The sequence below is a fragment of the Equus caballus genome, unplaced genomic scaffold (genome assembly GCF_041296265.1).
Source record: "Equus caballus isolate H_3958 breed thoroughbred unplaced genomic scaffold, TB-T2T haplotype2-0000437, whole genome shotgun sequence".
Lineage (NCBI taxonomy): Eukaryota > Metazoa > Chordata > Mammalia > Perissodactyla > Equidae > Equus > Equus caballus.
In genome coordinates this window covers 3,313,278-3,339,804 of record NW_027222394.1, presented here as the reverse complement: position 1 = coordinate 3,339,804, position 26,527 = coordinate 3,313,278, and the positions used below count along the sequence as shown (strand labels likewise).

Here is a 26,527-nt window from a genome sequence, read left to right as displayed (position 1 = left end):
TTGTTGTTCTTTTTTCAGTACCTTTAGGTGCACTTTGAGATTGTCTATTTGAGATATTTCCTCTTTGTTGAGGTAGGCCTGAATTGCTATAAACTTCCCACGTAGAACCACTTTTGCTGTATCCCACAGATTTTGGCATGTGATGTTTTCATTTTCATTTTTTCTCCAGGAATTTTTAAATTTCTTCTTTGATTTCTTCATTGGCCCAATCATTGTTCAGTAGCATTTTGTTCAATCTCCACAGTTTTTGTTGCTTTTATGGTTTTCTTTCTGTAGTTGATTTCCAGTTTCATACCTTTGTGGTCAGAAAAGATGCATGGTATTATTTCAATCTTCTTAAATTTATTGAGCCTTGTTTTGTGGCCTAATATGTGATCAATCCTGGAGAAGGTTCCACGGGCATTTGAAAAGAATGTGTATTCAGTGGTTTTTGGATGGAATGTTCTGTATATATCTACTAAGTCCATCTGGTCTAATGTGTCGTTTAAGGCGAGTGTTTCCTTATTGATCTTCTGTTTGGATGATCTATCCATTGGTGTAAGTGGACTGTTAAAGTCCCCTACTATTATTGTGTTACTGTCTATTTCTCCTCTTATGTCTGTTAATAATTGCTTCATATATTTAGGTGCTCCTATGTTGGGTGCATAGATATTTACAAGTGTTATATTTTCTTGTTGGATTGTTCCCTTTATCATTATGTAGTGCCCGTCTTTGTCTCTTATTACAGTTTTTGAATTAATGTATATTTTCTCTGATATAAGCATTGCTACCCCTGCTTTCTTTTCTTTGCCATTTGCAAGAAATATCTTTTTCCATTCTTTCACTTTCAGTTTGTGAGTGTCTGTAGGTCTGAAGTGTGTCTCTTGTATGCAGCATATACATGGATCTTGATTTTTTATCCAGTTGGCCACCCTGTGCCATTTGATTGGAGCTTTTAGTCCAATTGACATTTAAAACAGCTATTGATAAGTATGTATTTATTGCCATTTTGTCACTTTTTTCTTTTTTGGGTGTTTTAGTGGTTCTTCTCAGTTCCTTTCTTTTTCTTTTGCTCTCTTCCCTTGTGGTTTGATGGCTATCTTTAGTAATATGTTAGATTTCTTCTGTCTTACCTTTTTTCCTGCTTGTTGTAGGTTTATGGTTTGTGGTTACCATGAGGATCATATTTAATATACTATGCATATAACAGTCTCTATTGAGTAGATAGACTCTTTAGCTTGACCTCTTTCTAAAAGTTCTACTTTTTCACTCCCCTCCCCTCTAGTTGGTTTTTGAAATTAAAGCATAAATTCAGTTATGCTGACATCTTCTTTTAAAATTCAAAAACAAAAGAAATAAAAATAAATAAAAGAAATAGTTCATGCTTTTATCTCCTTAAGTTAATAATAAACTTTCTATTAATTGATGTACCTGTGGATTTCTTCTGCTATCTAAGACATTGGGTTTCTTTCTAATTTACACAATTTTTAATTGAAAATGTAAGATTACTTTTGTCTTATTTTCAGTAGATTTAAGAAAAAAAGAAAGCATGCTCCTGTTCAAGGTAGGAGGGGACTCATTACACGTCAATTATTTCTTAGACACATGAGAATCAAAACGAGGAAAGGAGCACATGATCAGCAGTATTAATGTCTTTAGAACAACAATAGATTGAGTCCCCTATTTTACTTAACATGATGCAGTAAATTATTTTTATGTCGAGGAACGAATTCTCATGGTCTTCATTTTCTGTGTGTGCCCTATGGGAGATTGGAGAGTTTGACGCATGCTTACAGCAGCTTCAGTGTATGTACTTAGAGCCCATGATTTCAGAAGTTTCCCCAGAGCTTGGAGCTGTTGATGAACCCAGACCACCATCAGGGTCCCTCTCTAGTCTTTCCTTGGGAGAGTTGTATCATGTTGTCACTTCCACGAATACCACTGCACAACTATCATGGTTCATAACCCTTGTAGAGGAATGGGCCAAGCCCAGGAACAGCACTTTCATTTCCTCCGACATCCAGAATTGTACCTGGATGGAGCTCCTGTGTGCACTCAGGAGGAGAGAAGACATTGCACGTTCCCATCATGTTCCTCCAGCTAAATCTGCACCTTCCAACTTTTGATCTTTAATGGTTCCTTGTAGCTTACAAGTAATCCGATGGTGATTTCTAGATTTAGAAGCTCAACTCAGAAGTCTGCACTTTTCTTTGGCTTCTTGAATATAAAAAGCCATATGGAGTTCCTCAAAGAGAAAGAAAAAAAAGAAAGTGAGGAAATTTCTCCTTGATCTTGGAAAGTTTATGGACGATGACAGACATACCAAGACAGAGATCTACACACAAACACACACATCACAACACGTACTATTTACTTTTAACACACCAATAAATTTGTCAATGCAAAATGATGTTTAAAAGATGAAATATAAAAGAGCTGAGGATACATAATATGAAGAAACACAAACTAGAAGGATTTTGACGTTGAGACTGGTGTTTGTCAAAAGAGACTGAGATTTGTCAGGCAGATGTAAGAAAATGCAATCAGAAATGTGAGTTTCATTTTGGAAAAAAATAGCATTGAAAAGGGTGTTCTCAGCCTCGTGGGGAGAGATGGGAAGGTATTAGCTCGTGACTGGGATGATCTAGGCCTGCAACCTGGACTGAAAACATTGAGCCCATTTCATATCTTCCGTAATTGTTGCCATGCTTTTTGTGAGCTTTAAACTCTTTCATCTTCAAGACTAAAAATGCTGTGGAAATAAACTAAAATCTTTAACCATATGGCCACTTATCCTCCAGGAAATGAAAAAGTTCATTCTGTTGACTTGTGGTTTGAGTGTGGGCATTTCTGAAGCAGCAGGTGCAGTTGGGGGCAACATTGTTCATATTGTTTGATCAGGACCCAGAGGGAAACATACATTTTAACCTGTGGCACACTGTCAGCACATAGACTCCCAAATACACACTTTGAACAAACGTTTTACAAAGCAATAAGAAGGAATGAGGTGTTGCTCATCTCTTCTCCCCTGCTGGAGTGATGTAACAGAAAGCCAGCTAAGACAAAAAGTTTAAATACTACCCAAAGTCTCATAATACAATACCCAAAATGTTCAGCTTTCAATCGAAAATAATTCTTCACACTAACAATCAGGAAAACATCACACAGTGAAGAAAGATAAACAATAGATGCCAACACAGACATGACAAAAATGTTAGAATTACCTATCTGACAATGATTAAAAGCAACTATTAGGAAAATAAATTAACACACATATGAATAAACTTGAAATAAATGGAATAATTGAAAGTCTCAGCAAGGAGATGCAAAATATGTGAAGCAAAACTGATATCAGTGAAAAGAGAAGTAGATCCACAAATACACCTTATGACTTCAATAAAGCCTTCTTAACATCTGATAAAAAACTCAACAGAAAGTCAGCAAGAATATAAGAGAACTCAACGTGATGAACTGATAAGATCCAAGCAACATTCATAGACACTAAATCCAACAACATAGAAGACGTATTAATTTAAAATGCACAAAAATATATAGACCAATATCCCTCACAATTATAGACATAAAATTCCTTAATATATTATCAAATTATATTTTGCGGTATATAAAATGAATTATATAGCATGTCCAACTGTGGATTACTGCAGGGATGCAAGCCTAGCTCAATATGAAAAATCAATCAACGTAATTAACCATATGAAAAGATTAAAGAAGAAAACTCACATGATCATATCAATCAATGTATAAAACAATTTGACAAAATTTAACACATGATTAAAAAACTCTCAGTATGTTAGGCATAAAGAACAGCCTCACCCTGATAAAATTGAGCCACAGAAACCTACAGCTATCACTATCCCTAAGGAGGAAATATTTAACACTTTCCTGCTATCACTGAGAACAAGGCAAGGAGGCCCATCCTCACTACTCTTATTTAATATCATACTGGAAGTTCCAGTGAGTGCAATGAGACAAGGAAAGAAAAGACATGCATATAGAAAAAGAAGAAATGCAACCATGCCTTTTTTGCAAAGGACATGACTGCTTCCATAGAAATTTCCATGGAATCTACAAATGAAAATTTCTATAAGTAATAAGTGGCTTCACCAAATTTGGAGGCCACAAAATTAGTATACAAAAATCATTTGGATTTCAGTATACTAGAAATGACAGCATTGGCAGAAATTTAAAGTATATAGTCAGTTACTATTCTTCAAAGATGAAAAACTTAAGTGTAATTCTAAGAAATACACAAAAAATTTGTAGAAGTCTTGTACAGATCTTGGATTCTGAGAACTTTCAAATGCAGATGAAATTAATCAAAAAAAGTCGATCTAAATAAATGGAGAGACGCAGTACATTCGTGAGTCGGAAAATTTAGTATTGTAAAGAAGTCAATTTTCTTTTAAATTGATATATGTATTTAATATAATTCCCATCAAAATCTCAACAAGACATTTTGTAGATACAGAAAAAATTATGCGAAAATGTGTATGGAAAAGCTAAGGAGCATGCATAGCTAAAACACTTAAATAAGAGAATAAAGTGGGAGAAATAAGGCCACAAGCTTGTAAAAGTCAAAGTTACAGCGTTCAGAGCTGAATGGTTTTGGTAGAAGGATAGACGCAGATCAAGAGCACACGGTAGGCGTGGTTGGCGGCATTTTGGATGTCCATCACGCAGCCCTGCACAGCCCTCCTGCATTACTCACCGCGACCAGAGAGGGCGCTAAAGGAACTGGCCCTGAGGAGAGAAGCGGATTCCCCCGCCAGCCGGAAGTCCGTGGTGGGCGTGTCAGGGGCGTGGTCGGCGCTTGGAGGCGGGGCCGCAGCGGCCAGCCCCTCCCCCAGGGCCCTCAGAGCCGGCGGCGGCGGCGGCAGTTGGGCGTCAGCGGACTTCGCAGCGGGGACGTTGGCGGCAGCGGCCCCTCAGAGCCTGGACCCCGGTGAGGGCGCCGACCCCGGTCGTGTGTGGCAGGCGACAGTCGCGGGCGCTGAGCAGGGACCAGACTCCGCTCGCGCTCCTCGTCCTGAACGCGCTGACTGACTGGAAGGTGTCGCCGCCCCGCGTGCCCCCTGAGGAGGATGTGCAGGTTTGTCCTCAGGGACCGAGGGCTCCAGGTCCGGCCGAGGGGGCACAGGGCGGGGCTCAGGGCGTCCGAGTGGCTCCTGAGCCCGGAGTCAGTGGGTTTGGCTCATTTAACTTGAGGCTTTGGGAAGCACGAGGGTAAAATTGGGCGAATTGTGCAGGATTTCAACTCTAAACAGCCTTGTCATTTAGGTCTTTTGGGTAATATTGAAATTTCAAAAACTGCAGAAAGTAGTTTGTCAACGGCTTTATCATCGATTGATGTGATAGCGATCAGGGAAAATCACTGTTTTGCAGTTGCATTTCCTGTCGGTGTCATTTGGGGCAGTTTTGAGAGAAAACTACAAACCATAGATGTGGTGGTTGAGAGGGTGGAACTGAAGGGCCGATGTCACTGACGTGAGAAGCTGGAGCAGGCGGATCAACGGTCAGAGAGCGGACCCGAGGGTCCCAGGGTCTGAGGGGGGGGGGTGGGCTGGGCGTTCATGTTCAATGGGAACAGGGTTTGTGTGAGATGGGGAATGTTCTGGAAAAGGGTAGTGGTCATGGCTGCACAGCATTGCGGATGGACTTAATGCCGCTGCGTGCACACTTAAAGACGGTCGGAACGGTAAATTTTGGGTTATACATATTTTACCATAATGAAAACAGATGATTAGGAGTGGAGAGCCGTGCTTTTTGTGCCAGCTTGTCCTCAAAATGCTCCTTCCCGCTTTCCTGCGATCATTTGGAGCAGAGAGGATCTCCTTTCTAGATCCATTATGCCTCCCAGGAAGTTTATCGTGGAGATTTAAACAGTGTAATTTCTTTTAAGTCTTAATAAGTTTGCAAAGAAATTGGCTATCTGGGGTGAAAAGCCATAGGGAGTTAGGATTGGGGGAGAAAGGATTCCATCTTTCTTTCTTTCATATGGTAGTTCAAGTATTAGTTTTTGAGGCATCTCCATCCTGTTTTCCAAAGTGGCTACAACAGTTAACATCCCACCAGCAGTATATGAGGTTCTCCTTTCTCCACGTCCTAAAACACACTTGCTATTTCTTGTCTGTTTGAATAGCCATTCTGCTTGGGTGTGAGGGGGTATCTCACTGTAGCTTTGATTTGCATTTGCCTAATCTTTTCAAGTGCCTGTTGTTCATCTGTATATCTTCTTTGGAAAAATGTCTGTTCAGATCTTCTGCCCATTATTTAATTGGGTTTTACTGTTGATGTTGAGTTGTATGAATTCTTTATGTATTTTGGATACTAATCCAAATATTAATGCAAACATCTTCTCCTAACTTAGTTTGTCTTTGCATTTTGTTGATGGTTTCCTTTGCTATGCAGAAGCTTTTTAGTTTGATGTAGTCCCATGTGTTTATTTTTCCTTTTGTTACTCTTGCCTGAGGGTGCATGATATTCAAAAAGATACTAAAGCTGACATTTAAGAGTATATTGCTTGTGTTTTCTTCCAGGACTTTTATGATTTCAGATCTTACATTCAAGTCTTTAATCCATTTTGAGTTAATTTAGGTGTATGGTGTAAGATAATGGTCTACTTTCATTCTTTTCCATGTGACTGTCCCATTTTCACAACACCATTTTTTGAAGACTTTCCTTTCTCTCTTGTACGTTCTTGGTTCCTTTGTCGGAAATTAGCTGCCCATGGATGCGTGGTTTATTTCTGGGCTCTCAATTCTGTTCCATTGATCTGAGTGTCTGTTTTTCTGCCACTACCATGCTGTTTTGATTACTGTAGCTTTGTAGTCTATTTTGAATTCAGGAAGTGTGATACCTCCAGCTTTGTTCTTTTCTCTCAGGATTCCTTTGGCTATTCAGAGTTTTGTGTTGTTCCATATAAATTTTAGGATTCATCATTGTATTTCCATGAAAAATGTTGTTGAGATTCTCATTCACAGTGCATTGATTCTGCAGATTGCTTTATGTAATAAAGACATTTGAACTATGTTTATTCTTCCAGTACATGTACGTGGAATAGCTTTCCATTTCTTTATGTCTTCTTCAATTTCTTTCAATAGTGTCATATTTTTCACTGTATGGGTCTTTGACCTCCTTGGTTAAATTTATTTGTAGGTATTTTATTCACTTTTTTGAGACTGTAAATGGATTTTTATTTTTGATTTCTCTCTCTGCTAGTTCCTTGTTAGTGTATAGAAATACAACTGATTTTCATATGTTGATTTTGTACCCTGAAACTTTACTGTATTCATTAATTATTTCTAGTAGTTTTTGGTTAATTCTTTAGGGTTTTCTACATAGAAAATCATGCCATCCAAAACTAGTGACAGTTTAACTTCTTCCTTTCCAATTCAGATCCTTTTTATTTCTTTTTATTGCCTAAATTCTCTGGCTAGGACTTCTAATACTATGTGGAATATAATGGTGAGAGTGTACATCCTTGTCTCGTTCCTGTCTTTAAAGGAATAGCTTTCACTTTTTCACAATTGAGTGTGATGTTGGCTGAGGGTTTGTGGTATATGGCCTTTTTTACATTCAGGTACTTTCCTTCTATTCCTACTTTATTGAGAGTCATTATCATAATTGGATATTGGATCTTGACAAGTGCTTTCTCTGCATCTATTGAGATGTTCATGAGTTTTTTATTCTTCATTTTGTTAATGTGGTGTCTCACATTGATTGTTTTGTGGATGATGTTGAACCATCCCTGCATCCCTGGAATAAATCCCAATTCATCATGGTGTACGATTCTTTTAATGTATTGTTGTATTTGATTTGCTAATATTTTGTTAGGGATTTTTGCGTCTGTGTTCATCAGCAATATCAGTCTGTAACTTTCCTTTTTCGCATTGTCCTTATCTGGCTTTAGTTTTAGGGTAATGTTGGCCTCATAAACTGAGTTAGGGAGTGTCCCATCCTCTTCAACTTTTTGGAAGAATTTCATAAGGATAAATATTAAGTCTTTGAAAGTTTGGTAGAATTCACCAGAGAAGCCATTTGGTCCTGGACTTTTGTTTTCTGGGAGGTGTGTCTTACTGCTTTAGCTTTCTTACTAGTGACTGATCTATTCAGGCTCTTTATTTCTTCTTGATTCAGCTGCAGGAGGTTATATGATTCTAAGAATTTATCTTATTCTTCTGGGTTATTCAATATTTTGGCATATGGCTTTTCTTAGTATTTTCAAATAATCTTTTCTATTTCTGTAGTATCTGTTGTAATTTCTCTTCTTTCATTTCTCATTTTATTTGAACATTCTTTTTTTATTTGTGAGTCTTGCTAAGGGTTTGTCAATTTTGTTTTTCTTTTTGAAGAAGCAGCTCTTATTTTCATGGATCCTTTGTTTTATTTTTTTAGTCTATATTTCATTTATGTCTGATCTGATTTTTATTATTTCCTTCCTTCTGCTGACTTTGGGCTTATTTGTCTTTTTTCTCCTACTTGTTTAGGTAGAGTTAGATTATTTATTTGAGATTTTTCCTGTTTTTTCTCCATACTGCTTTTACTGCATCCTGTAAGTTTTCGTATGTTGTGTTTTCAATTTCATTTGTCTCCGGGTGTTTTTTTTATTTCTCCTTTGATTTCTTCATTGATCCAATAGTTGTTCAGTAGCATGTAGTTTAGTCTCCATGTATTTGTGAGTTTTCTAGTTTTCTTCTCCTAGTTGATTTCTAATTTCACACCACTGTGGTCAGAAAAGATGCCTGATATGATTTCAATCTTCTTAAATTTATTGATGCTTATTTTCTTTTCCAACATATGGTCTATCTTTGAGAATGTTCCATGTGCACTTGAGAAGAATGTTTAGAATATCTATGCTGGTACTTTACAGTAGAATATTATATATAGAGAGAGGGAAAGTCCATCTGGTCTAGTGTTTGCTTTAATGCCAATGTTTCCTTGTTGACTTTCTGTCTGGATGATCTGCCGATTATTGTAAGTAGGGTGTTAAAGTTCCCTACTATTATTCTGTTGCTGTCAATTTCTCTCTTTACTTCTGCTAATAGTTCCTTTATATCGTTTGGTGCTCCTATGTTTGATGCATACATATGAATATGTCATGTCTTCTGGGTGGAATGTCCCTTTTATCATTATAGAATGCTCACCTTTGTCTCTTGCTATCTTTTTTGGCTTGAAGTCTATTTCGTCTAATATAAGTGTGGTGACACCTACTGTCCTTCAGTTACTATTTGCTTGGAGTATTATCTTCCATCCATTCATTCTGAGCCTTTGTGTGTCTTTAGACCTGACTTAGCTCTCTTGGAGGCAGCATATTATTGGGTCTTGTCTTTTAATCTATCCAGCCACTCTGTGTCTTTTGATTGATGAATTCAATCTATTCCCATTTAGAGTGATTATTGATATGCGAGGGTTTAATACTGCTATTTTATCTATTGTTATCTGGTTGTTCTGTGTTTCCTTGTTTCTTTTTCCTTGTAATTCTGTCTGCAGTTTCAGTCAGCTGGGTTTTTGTGATGTTTTTCTCATTTTCCTTTTTATTTATGATTTATGACTCTGCTCTGATTTTCCAGTTTTGTGGTTAACATAAGGTTTGTATAAAAGATCTCCTAGATGAGAGGTCCTTTTTCTCCTGATAGCACTTTATCTCCATTAGCCTATGAAGATACTATCCTTTTCTTCATCCTGTTCTATGTTTTTATTGTCACAAATTATCCTTTATGTGTGGTGAGTTTGTTATATTAAAGTGGTTATAGTTATTTTTGTTGTGTTTTTTTTCCCATTTAGCCTTTATGGTATAACTGTTTACTTAGTATGATATAGAGTTGCAATTTTCTGATTCTGTCTGTGTCTTTATCACCAAGCTGAAATCTTGTCAACCTTTTCCTTTTAGTTTCAGGTACGTTGCTCCTTTGAACTTTTCTTGTAAGGGAGGTCTACTGGTGATAAACTCTCTCAGATTTGTTTGTGAAAGCCTTTGTTTCTCCTTTATATCTGGAGGAGAACTTTGCTGGATAGAGTATTTTTGGCTGATAGTGTTTGTCTTTCAATATTTTGAATATATCATTCCACTCTCTCCTAGCCTGTAGAGTTTCTGCTGAAGAATTTGTTGATAGCTTCATGGGGGTTCCCTTTGTAAATTATTTTCATCTCTCTGGCCACCCTCAATATTCTTTCTCATCATTGACTTTTGACAGTTTTAATGTTACATGCCTTGGAGAGGTCTTTTTGCATTGAGATAATTAGGAGTTCTATTTCTTTCATGTACTGGTATATCCAGTTCTTTCCTCAGGGTTGGGAAATTCTCAGCTATTGTTTCTTTGACTAAGCTCTCTGCTCCTTTCTCACTCTCTTCTCCTTCTGGGATACCTGTTATCCTTATGTTGCTTTTCCTAATTGACTCATATATTCCTCATAGAATTTCTTTATTTTTTAAAAAATGTTAGTTCTCTCTCCTCTTCTACCTGAATCATTTCTATGTCTCTATCTTTGAGTTTGCTACTTCTCTCTTTGATATGGGCTGCTGTATTTCCAGTGCTTTCTACTTTATTTTTCATCTCATTTATCATGTTCTTCTCCTGAATTTCTGTTTGTTTGTTTCTTTAAAGTTTCAGTCTCTTTGATGACGTACTCCTTCTCTTCATTAATTTTATTTCTGAGCTCATTGAATTGTCTGAGTTTTCTTCTAGCTGATTGAGTGTCTTCATGACAGCTATTTGAGTTCCCTGTCAGTCAGATGGCAGTCTTCCATGACTTCCAGTTTGATTTCTAGAGACTTCTCATTTCCTTTTTATTCTGCCTTGTTACTGTAGTTCTTCATGGAGCTTGATGAGTTGATTCTCTGCCAGTGCATTTGTGGCAGTAAACACCTTTCTTATTTGGGTAAGACTTTGGGTACTTTGATTCTAGGCTGCTTCTGCATGTTTTTGAGAGCCTGCACACTTCACCATCCACTGCCACTGCAGAGGCATTGTCAGTACCGTCCCTGTGCTGCTTGTGATTCCAAGGTTGTTGGTGCCTTGATGTTTATGATGTTCCTGCATTCTCAGGTGTCACCATCAGGGTGACCAGCCTGCAAACACTTCCTCTTCATTTGGAGTCTCCTGAGTGTCATATTTTCCCACTGGCTCTCCCTGGGCTTGGGTGAGGCTGCCCTGTGCTTCACTTGTGCTGCTGCTCCCAGGTTTTATGGCAGCATTGCTGCCAGGAGCAGTAGGTTCACAGGTGTCACTGTCACTGCTGGGTGACCAGGGTCTTGTAGACATTCCCTGCTGCTGGTAGAGTGTGTGTCAGGAGTGCCACCACTGGGGGCTGGGTCGTGGGTTCTGCTGTGGCTCCTGAAGCCTCGGGTCTCAGGTGCCATTTGCCACTGCTGGAGAAAGGGCAAGGGCTAAGACATGAGTACCGTTGCTGCTCCTGCAGCATTTGGATGAGTTTGACTATTTTAGAAATCTCGTATAACTGGAACCGTGCCGTATTACAGTATTTGTCCTTCTGTGTCTGGCTTATTTCACTTAGCATAATGCCCCTTGAGGTTCATTCATGTTGTAGCATATGGCAGGATTTCCTTTTTGTTTTTTTGGTTCCTCACTGAATTATATTCCATTGCATGTATATATTATTTTTTCCTTACTGTTTCATTTGTCAGAGGACATTTACGTTGTTTCTACCTCATGAATATTGTGCGTAATGCTGCAATGAACACAGGAGTGAAATTTACTCTTTGTGATCCTGATTTCAATTTTTTAGATAAGTACCCAGAAGTGGGAGAGCGGCATCATATAGTAGTTGTACTTTTGGTTTTTGAGGAAACCCTGTACTATTTTCCACAGTGGCTGCATCACTTTACATCAAACATTTACCCATTTTTCAATCAGGTTATTTGACTTTTTCTGTTATGTCATAGGTGTTCTTTTATGTATTTTTTATAATAACCTCATATCAGATATATAGCTTACAAATATTCTTTTCCCATTCTATAAGTTGTCTTTTCACTTGCTGTTTCCTTTGCTGTGTATATTTTCAGATAATTGTGACCTCCCTTTTCTAATTTTTGTTTTTGTGTCCTGTGATTTGATGTCATGCCCAAGAAATGATTGCCAACACCAATGTCATTATCCCTTTTTCTGTTTTCTTCTAACACTTTTACAGTCTCCACTATTATGTTTAATTCTAATCCACTTGGAAATCATTTCTGTGTATGGTGTTAGATCAGACTCCTCAGTTTTATTCTTTTGAATATGCATATTCAGTTTTCTGCAAACCTTTTTTGGAGAGCTATCGTTTCTCCATTGTGTATTCTTGGCAACCTTGTTGAAGATCAGTTGACCATCTATGCGTGACTTTATTTCTGGGCTCTCTATTCTGTTTCATTTGTATAGATGTCTGTCTTTCTTCCAGTGTAATACTTCATTGACTATTGTAGCTTTGCAATATGTTTTGAAATCAGGAATTATGAGACCTCCAGCTTTGTTCTTTCTCAACATTGTTTTTTTCTGTTTGAGGTATTTCGTGGTTCCATGTAAAGTTTATGGTCAAGTATTTTTCTTTCTGTATCAGATAGCATTTGGATTTTGAAAGTAATTGCACTGAGTCTATATAACACCTTAGGTAGTATAGATGTTTTACCAATACTAATTTTTCCAATGGACATTGGATATCTTTCTGTTGATTTGTGTCTTTTTCAATTTATTTCATCAATGTTCTTTAGTTGTCACTGTGCAGATGTTTCAGTTCCTTGGTTAAATTTATTTCTAAGCATTTTATTCATTTTGATGTCATTGTAAATGGGATTGTTGTCCAAATTTCTTTTGCAGGTAGTGTGTTGTTAGTGTGTGCAAGCACAACTGACTTTTGTATTTTGTTTTTGTATTCTGAAAATGTTCTAAATTTGTTTGTTTATTCTAACAGGTTTTGGTGGAGTCTTTAGAGTTATCTATATATAATATCCTATCATCTGCAGAGACAGTTTTAACTGTTCCTTTCTGATTTGGATGTATTTTATTTCTTCTTCTTGCCTAATTGCTCTAGCCAGGACTTCCAGTGGTATAGTCAGTAGAAGTGGTGAGAGTGTGCATCCTTGTGTTCTTTCTGATCTTAGAGGAAAAACTTTCAGCTTTTCATCATCTGGTACAATGTTAGCTGTGATTCTGCCATATATGACCTTTATTATCTTGAGGTAGGGCCCTTCTATTTTGAGTTGGTTGAATTTTTTGGTCTTGTTTTTATCATGAAAGAGTGTTGAAACTTGTTGAATGCTTCTTACATCAATTGAGAGGAACATGTGTTTTTTGTCCTTCATACTGTTAATGTACTATATTACACTGATTGATTTTCTTATGTTAAACCATCCTTGCATTCTAGCAAATATCTTACTTGTTCATAATGTGTAAATTTTTTAAGGTACAGTTGAATTTGGTTTGCTGGTATGTTTTTTTGGGGGGAGGTTGGACTTTTGTGTAAATATTTATTAGGGATATTTTTGTGTTGTTTTGTTTATTGGTTTGTGTTTTCTTTATCTACATCTTATTTCATTGAAGATGGTATTTAAGGTGCTGGCTTTGGCCATTTTGGTGAGTTACTCGGTTTTCCTGCATTTATTTCATGTGTACATGTTATTGTACTTTGATTTTTCTCCTGTTATCCTGTCTCATGTCAACTTAATTCTTAGACTAACCAGAAGGACGTAGAGGGTAGAGGAATTGTCATCCTCCCCTACAGTGGGAACCCTGCCTGTCACTCTTCCCCAGGAAATACAGCACCTGACTCTTGGCTCCAGCTCCTCTGTGTGTTGAATTCAGGGATTTTGGGCTGGGTGTGTTCTCACTCTTTATATTCTCTGGAGGAGAGTGTTCAAGATTGGAATTAGGAAAGTGTACATTTTTCTAAATGGATACACAACTTAACACAACCAATTTGAATGAAGTTTCAAAAATATAAACTGAGGAATAAAAGAAAATTATAAGATGCATTTGTAACTCTGCATAATGTATTGGAGAAGGGGACATGAAAAGTAGTGTCAAATATTCTGAGAAGAGTTAGACAGCCCATTTGTTGTCACCACATTCACAGAATCCTTGTGAACATACTTCTAGAGCAGCAGTGCTGGTTTCCCATCTTGGAGGACTCTTGGTATAAAGCTAAGAACTGTTCACCTGCAATCAAATCTGACCTCCCCACTGACAGAGTGACAAAATGGAGGACAAGGTGTCCATCAGCACAGAACCACTGAGATGGGTCATCATAGGATTATCAGAGTGAACATATGCCCCACACTGTGGCGCCCACCTGGTGTTCTCTATATAAGTGTGTTTTTATATCTTGTAGTGTATCATTGAAGAGTAAATAGTTTGAAAAATTGAATAGAGTGTCACAATAATTGTTCTCTGTTTCTGGAAACGAGCTATATGTAGGAAAAAGACCTGCACCCCAACTATAGTGGAGAGTGAAAATTTCAGAGTGAGAGGCCTAAAAGCTGACGTGATGGAAATAAATACAGTACATTTTTTTTTATTTGAAATACCAACCCACCCATTTCTACCCTTTCTGAGATGTCACCTGACATTTCTAGGACAAAGAACATAAAATTTGTTCCTATTTAAATGAAAAGTAGCAAATGGTATACATTTTCAGTATTAATATGAATAATTGCTGGGGCTGGCCCAGTGGCACAGCATTTAAGTTCGTGCACTCCACTTCAGTGTCCCAGGGTTTGCTGTTTCGGATCCCAGGCACGGACCTACGCATCACTTGTCAAGCTGTGCTATGGCAGGCCTTCTACATATAAAGTAGAGGAAGATGGGCACGGATGTTAGCTCAGGGCCAATCTTCCTCCGCAAAAAGAGGAGGATTGGCAGCAGATGTTAGCTCAGGGATAATCTTCCTCAAAAAAAAAAGAGATGAATAATTTCTGAGGCTCTAATATATAGCATGGTGACTATAGTTAATAATACATTGTTGAACACTTTAAACTTGTTAAGAGAGTAGATCTTAAGTATTCTCACCAAATACAAAAAGGTGATGGATGTGTTAATTAACTTATTGTGGTAATCATTTGAAAATGTGTGTGTACATATGTATTAAATCACCACATTTCACACCTTAAATATAATACAATATTTACTTGTTAATTATACCTCCACACATTTGGAAATAGAATCATTGGAAATTCCATTTGAAAAGCCATATTTATCTGAGTTATCAAATTATGTAAATTCTTCTCTAGTCATCTCTATATATTACCTACTTTTTCTCTCTATGCAACGGAGACTATGTATTTAGTGAACTTCCTATCTCTATGAATTCACTGAGAAATTTGTGTTCATTGTCACTGTGAAAGGCTAAATTATTCACTGAGAAATTAGTAAAGAAATATCACAATATTTTCACTAGTACAGTTCTGTTAGAGTGAACAGGTTGGGTAAAAAATTACATAATTACTTTGTAAATGGAGTATTTTAGATACAAAAAAGAGTAAGATTAAAGCTGTGTTCTAGTTAATAAATTGATGCTCAATCACACACGTTTATTATTTTTTAACGAAAACTATACATAGGAAGAGAAGTGATGATACACAAAATACACAGAACAGGTAAAAATTTTAGGACAAAAGTGAGAGAGTAGCCAAGTTTAAAGCAAAGTTGGTCTCTTTCATAGTACGAAATTCTTCAGTACGAATGCCCATCATGGCTGATTCACGACACATTTCTACCTATATTTGTGTGTGTGTGTGTGTGTGTGTGTGTGTGTGGAAGGGAGAGAGAAAGAAATAAAAGGAAAAGAGTAGGCAAAATACACCTTTCTGAATGTTTCCTTAAGAAGGTGCCTGGTGGGGATAAATAGAGGCAGCTGTGCAGGTCCCCGGACCTCTAGCATGACCCCTGCTCAAAGTAGCCCATCACCTCAGCTCCATCCGCTCTAATGTGTGGTCATTGTCATCTTCTGATGTGAGGGTCCCTGTGGGCCAGAGGATGGTGTGAAACCTCCCTTCTCCTGTCACTCAGCCATGGCTCAGTCACTCAAAGTCTGCTTTCCTTGTCTCCTGGGGTCTCAATCCTTAAGCCCCCTTCACTCCTCAGTCTCTCCCTCCTACAAGGGTCTCGGTTTCACCCTGGGGACGCTGCCCTCTTCATGGAGCCCCATCCCCTTAGGTCCCAGGGCTGCAGCCCCAGCGTCATCCTGGACAGCTGTGCTGAGAGGTGGGTCCCAGAGCAGCCGACCTCTGTCCTTCTGAGGATGAAGAACAGCCTCTTCTCAATACCTCCCTGCCTTGTTCCTGTTGATGGACCCCCATCCCCATCAGGGGGGACATGAGAGGCATGAAGGGGGAGGGTCGAGGGGCCTGCACCTGCCTCAGTGGAAAGTGGGGTCAGAGAGAGGGGGAGTGCCTCCACCTTCCCAAACAGTGAGACGTGGCTGGTCTCAGGGCCTTTGTCCTTCTGCTGTGAGAAAGCAGCACAAATTGTCCCTCTGGGGCCAGTTCTCAGGGCCCTGCGCTCCACTGTGTAACAACTGAAGGGGCATCAGAGAGCTCACCATGTGAGGAGGCCTCTCTATGACACTGAGGAGTCAGTGTGGGGAGGAGGTTGCAGCCCAGTGAAGGCCTGGGTGAGGGTCCCACCCCTTTATGAGGAGGGGACTGTGGAAAAGGCAATGCTTAGGGAGGCCCTGCCCTCCTGCAGTTGGGATGCTGACAGTGTATTCTGACATGGTGCAAAGCGCACCAGGGCCAGCAGGGGGCACGGTGGGCATGTGTCTGAACCACATGCGATGAGATAGAGCTGTGACCCAAGCACCTGGCTGCTTAGCTGGTGCCCTCTGCTCAGTGACCCCTGGGCCCCAGCAGATCCTTCCTCCCAAGGTCCCAGAAGAGCCCATATCATAAGTTACCAGCTCCATGTCATCCAATGATAAACTCCAAGGCAAAGGGGATTGAATCTTGGTTCACAGACAGGCTGGGAGAGGTGAGGGGAGGAGAAGGGGAAACAATTTGGATGAAGGGCTCTTGCTCCCATCAGAGTGAGGGAAGGGATGAGGGATAGATAATTGGGCAGCCCTGTGTCATCTGGGGGAGGGAGAGAGAGCTCTGGGGTGTCTCTGTCATGGTCCAGACCCCTCTCCTCACCCTCCTCACTCACTCACAGGTGACTGGACTCTGGGGTCAGGTCAGGTCCCTAGGAGGATACAGGGACGTTTCCTTCCCCTTGGTGTCCAGCCTGGGGTGTGGGAAGGGCCCTGACTCTCCACCTCTGTGACTCTGTGTCCCTCATTTCAGGGTCCTGGGCACGGTCTTTGCTGACCCAGCCATCCTCGGTGTCAGGGACCCTGGACCAGGAGGTCACCATCTCCTGCTCCAGGAACAGCAACATTGGATCCCATAGTGTGTGTTGGTTCCAGCTGTCAGTGGTGCTGCCCCAAAACTCTGACTCTTGGAAGTACCAGGCCCTGAGAGATTCCAGATGATTCTCTGTCTCCAAGTCAGGCAACATGGTCTCTTTGACCATCTGTGGGCTCCAGCCTGAGGACGAGGTGATTGTTACTGTCACACATATGACAGAGACCTCAGTGTACTCAGTGCTGTGTGCCCACGAGGAAGTGAGACATAAACCACCCCCCTGGGGCCCCTGATCACACCTTCACTCCTCTGTGATTGACGTCACCTCTGTCACCAGCATCTGAGGGTCTGAGCCCCCTACATGGGTCTGTCGATCTGAGCATGTCCGTTCCTCTGATCCCCTGTAGACTGAGCCATTCCCATCGATGCACCCTCTGCCTGCTCATGTCCACACAGGCAGGAGCTCCTTTTCCAGGGCACCCAGTCTCTCCAGAGAGACAGTGATGGGGACAGAGGGAGGCGGACTCCAGTCATGTCAGAAACAAGAAGGACCTAGAGACTGCGCTGGAGCCAACACGGATCTCACACAATCCCAAGCTCCTGGTGTTAGGAAAATAAGTGTATTAAATTGTTGGGATCTAATTCTCATGAAAAACTGAAAGAGAAAATATTCTCCATTTTTGGACTTATAATCGATGATCTAATAAAATTCTGTGCATACTCTGCTGATGCAGCTGAAAGGCAAGCTGCTGTGGCCTCTTTGTAGTGACAGGGACATCCCTCAACCCACACCCCTGGTGTCTAGAATCCCAGCTGCCCAGGTCCCTCTCTGACACCAGGAGCAGCTTCATGAAGAGCATCGGGACAACAGTCCTCCTCTAACCGGAGGGCCCAGGTGTGTCAGAGAGGCCGGGTGGGGTGGGGTCTGAGGGCATGTGGGACAGTGTGGGACAATCCTGAGATGGCCCCTCCCAGCTGGGAAGCCACCCAGGGCTCCAGGGGTTCAGCCATCAGTGTGCTCACTGGGCTGTGCTGACCTCCAGGACCCAGGGTCATCAAGAGCCAGGGCCTCCACCCCCTGGGTCAGCTCATCCCTCCTCTACTTCCATCTCCCTGTGAGGACCAGGGCAGGGAGGCCAGAGGCAGACAGAGAGCAAGGGCTGATTTGAGTGTATCCACTCCACCCCCGATGAAAGTTTCAGGAGATCCAGAGAAACTTAGGGCAGCTCCGTCTCCACAGCACAGCTCTAGGGCTCAGAGTCTGGGTCTCTCCCGTGCCCTGGGCTCCTCTCCTCCTCACCTCCTCACTCCCCACACAGATGAGAGTGTCTTACCCTCGGGATGGAGATCCACCCCCAGCTCTGCCCCACACCCCCACCCTCCTTCACAGTGAGCTGGGATCCTGCCCTCACACTCCTCTCTGTGCCCTACAGTGTCTGTGGCCCAGGCAGGGCTGACTCAGCCGCCCTCAGTGACCAAGTCCCCAGGACAGACGGCCACACTCACCTGCACTGGAAAGAGCAAAAATGTCGGCCATGAGGGGGCAGCGTGGCTGCAGCAGCAACCCCAAGACCATGTCCCCACACTCCTGACCAGCAGGAATAACATCTGGGCCTCTGGGGTCTGCGAGAGATTCTCTGGCTCCAGGTGAGGCAGTGTGGCCCCCTGAGCATCTCTGGGCTCCAGCCTGGAACGAGGCTGATTATTACTGCTCCGTGTGGGACAGCAGCCTCAGTGCGCACATGGGGCCCCAGGCCAGTGGGGAAGGAGACACAAACCCTGAGCTCCCCAGGCTCACCCAGCGCATGGGGACCTCCCAGAGCAGCATTCACTGCCAAGGAAAGGACAGTGACTGGGTTCCAGCTGACAATTGTGTGGCCTATTCAGGAGTATTAAAAATAATACAATAAGTGAAAATTTCATCTGCATGATTAACAAATGTATAGGCAACATGATTGTGAATGCATTTGTGGCTATATGAAAATGCACATTCATACACCTTAAAAATGTGTAATAAAGGATTTCAAGGTTTAAGTAAGAGAATATTAATTTTTCGAGATTTGTCTTTTCTATTCCATTTGGAGGTGCTGGCTTCCCCTGCTTAGAGGGTCCATCTCTCCGACCTCAAGTGGCCATCCACCAGCGTCACCAGCAACCAGCCTCCCCTCTTTTCCTGACCTCGGTACATGACCTGACCTCTGATTTGAAGGCTCTTCCAGTCTTTCCCAGGGTGATCACTTGACTCATCCCACAGATCCCAGCTTACATATCACAGCTTTGTCCAGGCTCCTTTGTCCCAATATCCCAGGGCACACCCCACATGCACACAGAGCCATGTGCACAACCCACAAGAAAACACAGAGCCATGTGCACAACCCACATGCACACAGGGCCGTGTCAGCATAGGTGTGTTCCTGTTGCGCCCTTTCACTGTCCTCTCACACACCGAGGTCAGTGTCTGCCACAGCAGGCAAAGTTGGAGCTCTAGGGTGGAATGGACAGAGACTGACAGTTTGAAAATAATTATAGTTTTTCATGAAAATAGAAGTGCAGGTGTGAGAGCATCACTGTCCCCATGTAATCCTAGAAGGCCTTTCTCATTCCACTCTCTTGGGAGTAACGTTGGGGAAGACTGCTGTAAAATCGAACACTCTGCGTGGTGTGCTTAGGGATGTCACAGCAGCTGCGGGATGGGCAGTCACCAGCAGGGGCAGCAATGGAGTGTCCTCAGACTTAGGAGAGGCAGGTGTTGGGTCAGACAGATGTTCAACCACTCAGTGGGCTCCAGGGCAGTTGGGCGACCTGTGTCCTCACTGATGTGGGACTTGCCTTCACCCGTGAGGCTTCCCGTGACCCTGTGAGCTCCTGGTTTTGGCTTCCTAACTGATGGCTTCCAATGTAGGTCATCGCCTCCTTTTTCCTCAGGGAGTCTTGAACAAGGTGGGGCTGACAGACCATTAGGAGCCCCAGTGCACTTCCAAGGAGGAAGTGGGCTCCTGGGAAGACTGTGCAGAAGACAAGACACAACTTGTGGGCGGAGTCCGCACAGTGGACCCTCAGGAGACAGAGCTCAGTGGCGCCTCAACCAAACCCAGAAGTCTTGTTCTTCCAGCTTCTGGTAGGGGACCTTTACAAGATTTTACGCACAGGACCTGCCTTCTCCTTGGTTCCACATGGAGCAGGTGCTGTGACACCAGACTCACAACCCCTGTCTCAGTGTGTTGGTCACTTGGGCAGAAAGTCCACACTTTCTGCCCTGGAAGTCTGCATGTGGCTTATTCTGGCTCTGAGACAGAAGCCCCATAAGTGTGATGACTGATGTTACTTGGGATGCAGTGTGAGTGGGATGCAGATGATTACCCCAGACCTCAGATGACTGCCTAATATCTTACAAGATGCTCTTCACTGCTGGGCAGGTGCACCAAGACCTCCCCTTTGCTCCCCCTGTTCCACTCACATGCCTCTGTCACTACCTGTTACCAGTAGTAGTGAGTGTTAGTGACTAGTCACTCACTGGGGTGATCTCTGCTGTCACTTCTTCACCAGGACCAGAGTATCTAAGGCCACAACATTCATTTGGATCATTAAGAATGTCTACTTCTTTGTTCCCATGAATTCTATGTCCAAACCATTGATATCATTACTTTAATTGGATTTTCTCATTCTTGCAGAATACTGTGGAATATTAATGGAGGTACATGGGCAAAGGGAATCACCTTTGCCTATTGCTGATCTTTTTGGAAATGCTGCCCTTTACCACTCCATTGACTAAGATGCTGCCACTAGGATTTCATTATACGTGTGTGAGAGAGTGTGTCTGGCCGTATTATAAATGTTTCTGTTTGTGGCTTTTAGTTTTATGTGGCTTTTATTAGGAATTGGTGCTAAATTTGGTCAAAATCCCTTCCAGTATCATTTGAGACTGTATGATCATATCTATCTATCTATATTTGTATTGTGTGTTATATTAAAATATTTCTTACTATTGCATACAACTTGCATCATTGGAATCAATGACACTTGGTAATAATTCATCAATTCATTAATCTAGTATTGAGCTCTCTTCGTTAATATTCTATTTAGAACATTTGTGTAATATCTAATGTTGTTCGTCTGCCATTTTTATTTTTCTGTAATTTAACTGTAACATGCATTATAACTGATATAACTGATCTCTAAAAGAACTGGTAAGTTTTCCATCCTTTTAAGTGTTATTTAAAAATAGAGCAAGTAGATTGGAACTCTCTGGTCTCTGATGTTTTTAGAGCTTCCATGTGAGAATATCTGTCTGTTCAGTCATTCTGTGGAGTGGGTCCATAACATTTTGTATTTCTGTATTAAAATAGGTAAGCTTACTTGTTTTATTTCCAGTAGAGCCAATTTTGATCCTTCCTAGAAAAGCACGTATTTTACCTATTTTTCACAGACATTATCTCTTGCATTTTCGGCATTTTTCATTTTTCCACATATGACCAGCAGGGGGTGATGTGGGACTGGCCTGTGGTCCCTACAGAGCGGCTCAGGGAGAATTTTTGCTCAAAGCAGCGTGGGTACCAGCAGAATGCACGGTTCCCTTCCCAGCATCTCCTCTACTACCACACGGATTCAGAGAAGAACCAGGCTCCAGGTCCCCAGCTGCTTCTCTGGATCCAAAGATGCCTCGGCCAACGCAAGGATTCGGCTCATCTCTGGGCAGCAGCCAGAGGATGAGGCTGATTATTACTGTGTGATTGTGCACAATAGGGCTTCTCACAGTGACACAGGCAGATGGGAAATTGGGACAAATACCTCAGCCCACTCAGGCACTTGGAATAGACGCTTCTGCAATTTTACAGTAACTTGTAGACGCAGTAGCTGTGCCTGGAAGTAGCTTCTGGTTCACATCGGCTGTCTTCCCAATTTTCCAGTCAATATACCTGCAATCTCAGGTAAACAAACACCAAAATGAAAACCAAACCAAACAAAATACAAATCTCATGATGACACTGCATCTTTGCCTGGTGACCCATGTGTGATAAAATGAGAGCCTTTGTAGCTGGGCTGTTTGTCATGAAAGATGGGAAATTAGCCTTTGCTAGATTTCTTCTTGTGGGAACCCAGGGTCCATCCAGCAGATACACAGTCCTCCACAGCAGGGACTCTGCTCTGTGAGGGGTCAGAGTGGAGACCTTCCCTCCCTCCCAGGCTCTTGTGCTCAGATCTGGCTGAGGCTCACTGTGTTCAAGCACAAAAGATTAAGATGTAAGATGTTGTGAGAAACATCCCAGGAGGAATTCCAGGCACAGAGCTGGCCTGACACACTTGCTGGGTGCCTGGACCTACGGCTGTGATGTCAGCAAGAAGGGGAGACTAAAATGGTGAGCCTGCAGCATGGAAGCTGGGTGAAGTATGTCCCACAGTTGTGACTTTCCTACCGCCGATCCCCCTCAGGGCACATGGGACTCCCTCCGGTGTGTGATCTGGAGCCTACAGGTACACACTTGAGTCCTTCTCTCCTCTTGTATCTCAGTGGACCTTTCCAATTAGACAAAGTGTAAGAGAATGACAGTGGAATATGAGCGAGCAGAAACTCCCTGATATGTGCATGAAGTCAATCCAACCCAGGAAGCTCTTTAGAAGGACCCAAACTGTCTCCTTTAAGGGAATCAACAGAAACATAGGTTACAATGGAAATCAGCATCAAGGATTCCCAGAAAGAGCCCCTAAGTGTGTGTCCTGGGACAGCAGGGGTTCCAGACCAATCTCCAGATCCAGGTCCGTAAAGATAACCTCCTTGACTACTGCAGGCTCCAGCCAGAGGATGAGGCTGATTGTCACTGTCAAACAGCTGCATGCAACCTTGATGCCAATCCTAGTCCGTGGGGAGTGAGATCCACTCCCCGATCTGACCTAACTCTCCTCTGTCCCTGCCTGGAGGCAACACCAGCCCAGGTTTTGGCTTCTGCTGTCACTTGTGCTACTAAAACCAGAGGGACTGATGCTTTCTAGTCAGTCCACCTGTATGGATGCAAAAAAAAAAAAACAAACCCATTTTATTACTGGTTTTCCAATGCAAGCAAATCATTTTGTCGCCAGAACCTATACAAGCACCTCCCTGCCTCATGCATGCATGGAGAAGAGAAGTCAGCCAGCAAGAGCCAGGAGACCCAGGTCCTCCTCTGCTCAGTCCCCTACATGTCCCATGAGCCTGGCCCAGGCTTTGCTGATCATGCCCTGAGTTCTCACACCCATCACCTCCTCACTTTCCCAAGTTTAATCCCACAAATCTTACCGGTTTTACAGCTACAGATTTTTTGTGTGTTTATTTTATTTTGGAGGGGGAGATGTTTGAAAGCATCTCAGGTCATTGGGATCTAGAGCCTATGACCCAACCCTCCTTATCACAGAGAGCCCTGATATTACAAAACAATTTACAGACAGCCCTGTTCATTAATCACATCAGCATATGGAGCAGCTACCAAGTAAACCTGGTCAGGGCCCAGTGTGAGTTGTGTGACAGATCTTGGATGCCACTAAGTCAAGGAGAGAGGGCGGACCTCAAAAAAGAGAGATGCACATAGTAATGGTTTACTTATCAATCTTCAGACTAAAAACATTGACAAAACTTGACTAAAATAGGGAAAACTACCAGAAATCTATCACAGATTCAAAAGAAGAAAGAATAAATCTCCAGAACAGCCATTAAGGGCAAATGAGCCCAGAGTGATCAGCAGGAGGGAGGGCGCCTTTCTCCAACAGCGCCGTGTTCCAGTGGCCACTGGAGAAGGCATGACCAGCACTTGTGCAGTGGGGTTGGGGGGGTCTAACAGGAGTCCCTCACAACAACAACAGCAACAATAATGGTGACAACAACAACATAAATCAGCCTGTCAGGGTATCCCAGACAGATTTCTCACCAGTATGAACCAACAGAGTACACTGTAGAGTCTTAGGCCTTGAACTTGGTTTAAGATGCTCCAGACATATGGCAGAAGCAAAGTAAAATGTTGGGTAAACCTGAAATATCTGGCGCCGTGAGGACTGTGTGATGCATCCCGTATTTATCCATCTGGAGATCATTGGTTATCTACAGGCAATTAATGTCTCAGACTCAAATCCCATGAAATGGCCTACTTGTTTTGCTATTCTGGGTAGTGACATCACAATGATCTGTGAGCAAAATCAGGACATCCTCCAGGAGAGTTGAGTGGAGTCAGAGGCACTGGCCCCTGGATCTGAGACCAGCAGAAGTGCTGTTGGACAGGTCCTGAGAGGGCAGTGTTCTGGGCAAAGCAGGCACAGAGAATGCTCTACTGGCTCTTGCAGACTTGGGCATTGAGTTTTCTCATTGAAGTGAGGCTTTTTGATACCTTAGTTTGTTTGGCCTAAAACTAGGTTCTCATACCCAGTCTAGGGAACATGGTGTACAGCTTGTAGCCCCATCTTCTCAGTTTATGCTCCCAAAGCCCATCCTTGGCAGCAACAAATTATCTGATCGTCTCACATTCATCAGATATTACTCAATGTCAAGGTCAGGCTGCCATGAGGCCAGAGTCCACGATGGGTCAGGGAAAAACCAGAGACACATAGTCTAGCTGTGTTTGATGCAGGGTAGCCGTATGTTCATGGGTACATCCATCCACGCCATTTAGGAAGCACCAACAATTGGCTGGGCTAGATGGGGAATAGGAAGCATTAGAGGATTTGACATGGAATATATGAAATCTGATTAAGTTTATGAAGTCCTGATGCTGCAAAGAAGATGAGTGGGTAGGTGGTGAGAGTAAAGGCAGAGACCTTTCGGGGGTTGTGGATTTGCTACAAATATTAGACTGGCGTCCTGGATGCCGTGTTCAGTGGTGACACAGGAAAGTTTTCTCTTTAGTTGTCAAGTGTGGAATCTCAATAAGCTTCAATCCTTCTTCTCTGAGATTCACTTGAGATGTTCTCTCTCCATTATCTCTTGTGTCCACAGGCTGATTTATCACATGGATCAAAAATGTCCCTGCAGTCCTAGGTATCACATCCACACAACAAATCCTCTTGAATGAGAGAGACTTCCCTCCCTGATGTATTGAACAGGAATCCTGGTTGTCATGAGGTCCAGACCAGAGCACTTAGACCATTTCCCCTGATTCCGTCATGGCATCCCAGGAGGGGATTTTCTTATCGGTTTGGGAAATTAAAGGCCTATTTCTGAAGCTGCAGTGGGGTTTATCACATGCTCACCACATGGTTAGGAAATTAGGGGTCTAGAGAGGACAAGAAAAGGCAAAATGTTTGCCTAAGTGGTCCCCACCAAGCACATCACTCTGTCCTCCATCGCCATCATTAGTTCATGTTGATCCTAGCACTGTGGACACTGGGAGCTGAACCGGGGACACAGGCCACAGGTTCCTGTCTCACAGAACTCTGCTTCTGGCTCCCAGACCTTTCTAATGGTCTGCAAAGGATCAATCTCAGGTGAAACCACACCCACTTCCATCAGTGAGACATCAATCTGAAATTCAATATTCTCAGGAGAAGTAGAAAGAAGCAAAAATCCCTCATGAGGACATCCTCTCTCTAGAGGGAGTGAGAGGATGATTAAGGTTCAAGAAACCACAGTAGTGGCTGGTGCCAATCATCACATGCGTTCCTCTCCACCATCTACCCTGTCCCTCAGGTGAGGACCAGTCCCAGAGGGTCAGCTCATGAATCTCTGGATGCATGCTCCATTCCTGGCCCCTTCTACCCCCATCCCCAAGCACATGCTCCACGAGGTCAGTGAGGGGTCATTGCTGAGATTCTCCACCTCATGGGGTCCAGGTCACAGGTGCTCTATCCCAGTCACCTACCACTTCTATGTTCGGGCGTTGGGATCAGAGTGACCCTGAATCAAAAAGGTAAACACCTGACTTTCATACAAGTATAGAATGAACCAGTGTAAAATATTTTATTCAACTCATACATTAGTGAGGAGACCAGTAAATGGTAAGGATTGGTCACAGAGCATAGCAAAAATCAAAGTCCTTATATTTCGGCAGGAATAGAAGCTTTGGAGCAAAGTTTTTGAGTGTTGGAGATGCACTGCTTAATCTCTAACAAGAGAGGGATCACATACGAGGAAAGAATCTGGGTCCTGCACAGAAGGGGACCTGCCTCCATGGGGCCGGTCACTGCTCTGTTCTTGATCCTGATCTAAGAGGAGTTTGATAAGAGACACCCCCTCAGTCCTGA

At 42.4% G+C, this 26,527-nt stretch overlaps 1 protein-coding gene across 3 annotated transcripts in view; it reads left to right on the top strand.

Moving 5' to 3' along the window:
• The first annotated feature begins 4,771 nt into the window (after positions 1-4,771).
• LOC138923017 (rho GTPase-activating protein 20-like) overlaps positions 4,772-26,527 on the top strand; it is a 93,065-nt gene continuing 71,309 nt past the window's right edge. For all 3 annotated transcript variants that reach the window (XM_070259542.1, XM_070259543.1, XM_070259544.1), the window contains exon 1: positions 4,772-5,089. The gene's annotated coding sequence lies outside the window, so the exon portion shown is untranslated. The remainder of the gene's footprint in view (positions 5,090-26,527) is intronic.